At 36.2% G+C, this 2,467-nt stretch overlaps 1 pseudogene; it reads right to left on the bottom strand.

The window, feature by feature from the left end:
* Positions 1 to 1,164: 1,164 nt before the first annotated feature.
* LOC134952677 (5S ribosomal RNA) lies at positions 1,165 to 1,283 on the bottom strand (annotated as a pseudogene).
* Positions 1,284 to 2,467: the final 1,184 nt, after the last annotated feature.

Below are 2,467 nucleotides of genomic sequence, written 5' to 3'. Positions count from 1 at the left end.
TGTAATATATATTGAATCCATATCCTTTTTAATAACAAATATATACATCAATGAGCTTTGGAACTCAGATAATGTGTGGGTGTATTGTTTTCTCTTATGGGATGCAGTGTTTTGCGATGTACAGCGCACTTTTATCATATATGGTAATAAGATGCGACTTGGCGTCTGCAATATATATTAGAGCGGTCATTTTAAATATTTGTGAGAAATCAATTTGGCATTCTTAGATGAGGGCTCTTACGGGATATCAGGGTCTTAATGATGCACTGTACATTACAAACGCGGCTGTAATTGACCGGCTCCAATGGACGCATTGAGAAGCTGATGAAAATAACATCCACATGTATTGTTGTGGTATCAGTAAGCCAATGATATGAAATTCAAGGGACAATGCGTTTCTCATAATATTTAAGATGCTAAATTGTATTTTTATTGTTGCAAAACAAGGTTCAAATAAGTCATATTGTGTTTGATTCAGATTGGATTGTTTATCTGTTTAAGTAGGTTTAAAAGTATATTTAAAAGTTGCTGCATAGCTTTGATATAGTTTTTATTTTTAACTCAGGCCTAAAATAACTTTAGGTGCTTGCATGGTGTGTGATTTCTTTATGACAAAGGAAGCCAAATAAGAAAAGGGTTGGGTTGGGAATACCGCACAGGGTTAACTGAGTTATAAAAAATAATAATAAATAAAATATTGTCTCCTAGAAAAGCCGACAATTTAGACAGTAGTCTAAAATTTATCACCTTCTACCATGAGCTTAATATCTATGGGTAGACAAATGGTGATTGCCAGCGGTGCTCCCAAAGGTCCAAACGTATTTGAAATAGAAAGAGAAAGCTAGAAAAAAGTGACCTTGGTTGGGAGCACTCACTCCCGAAGAGTAACTTGAAATTCTTGATGTATATATGAGTAATAATGTAACAATGAAGTATTTAAAACTTAACTTTTAATATGTCTATATAAGAAATGGGGTACACAATTTAGAATTGCAAAAAAACTTGCATGAATAATAAATGGCTGGCTCTAACTTTTATGAGCCACACTTAAAGAATGAGTCTGCGAACATATTGATGGATTACTACTGTGGTAATTCAGTGTCTGGCAAGCATAAGCCCATCTTCCCGTGGAGTCAGCACAAGCCCCAATTAAGTGCCATCAGTAACCTACAACACCTGGTATTCCTAAATGGTCTCCCACTAAAGTACTGACCAGGCCCAACGCTGTATTGCCTCCAAGATCAGACGGGGTTGGGCATATCCAGTGTGGTATGGTAGTAGGTTGCGTATGGAAAAGAGTAGCAGGTGCGGCTGTTATGTAACAGAATGGGAAATGTTTGTTATTGTGCCAGTTTTATAAAATACATTTGTCTAACCCGTTAGGGATATTTAGTTGACCCTCATTGCACCGATTGGCAGCCCAAACACATGGGTATGCGGAGGTTAAATCATATGGTCAACAGGGGTTAGTGACAACAGGCCTCTGTTTTACCTGTGCATGGCGTAAAGCCGAACAAGGAAAGTAGCCTATTATGATTTAAGGCATATATAACAAACAAACACAAAATCTGAAAAAAGAAGAATATCTGTTATTGCAGACTGAGTATATCTGTCATAAGGACATTAATTGAATAATACTTTTTAATACATAGACATTTGATAAGGATATTATCTGTGCTAGATTTCAAATAAAATGTTAGTTTGTATCAGTGGAAAAGATATGAAAAGGCTAGCAACAATAACAGAAAAAAGAGTAATTGAGTGTGTTTTTATAACATCCAATGTCCCTGATATAATTATCACCACCTCCAAAGTATATATCAAGAAGAAAACAAAACAACAGGGGAATTTTGGGGACATAGAATACCTGCTGCAAGAGTAAACAGTCAAATACTGGCAGCCAGTATATTAGATACAGTTATTGCCATGAACTTTGCATAGGTTAATACAAAGAGGCCTATAGCATCCAATGTCCCAGATACAATTATAACCACCTTTAAAATATATATCAAGAAAAAAAGAAGAGAGAGAGGTGGTGGAATTTTTTAGGGACACCGAATACTTGCTGCAATAGTAAGCAGTCAAATACTGGCAGCCAGTGCATTGGATACAATTGTTGCCATGAACTCTGCGTAGGTTGATACAAAGAGGCCTATAACATCCAAGATCCCAGATACAATTGTAACCACCTTCTAAGTATATATGAAGAAAAAAAAGGGGGGGGGGGAAGAATCATAGGGACAGAGAATCCTTGCTGCAATAATAAACAGTCAAATTACTGGCAGCCAGAGTGTTAGATATAATTGTTGCCATACACTCTGTATAGGCTGATACAAAGAGTTCACGCGAATTTAAGAAAAAAGCACACAACATACAATGCTGCAACTTGAGGTGCCCTGCGATGTACTATATGTATGTTCTCAATTAATCAATTAATTAATGCAATTTAGACATAATACAGAGCCTA

The sequence above is a fragment of the Pseudophryne corroboree genome, chromosome 8 (genome assembly GCF_028390025.1).
Source record: "Pseudophryne corroboree isolate aPseCor3 chromosome 8, aPseCor3.hap2, whole genome shotgun sequence".
NCBI classification, from domain to species: domain Eukaryota; kingdom Metazoa; phylum Chordata; class Amphibia; order Anura; family Myobatrachidae; genus Pseudophryne; species Pseudophryne corroboree.
Note: the sequence above shows the minus strand (reverse complement) of the source record. Positions and strands in the feature narration are given on the sequence as shown.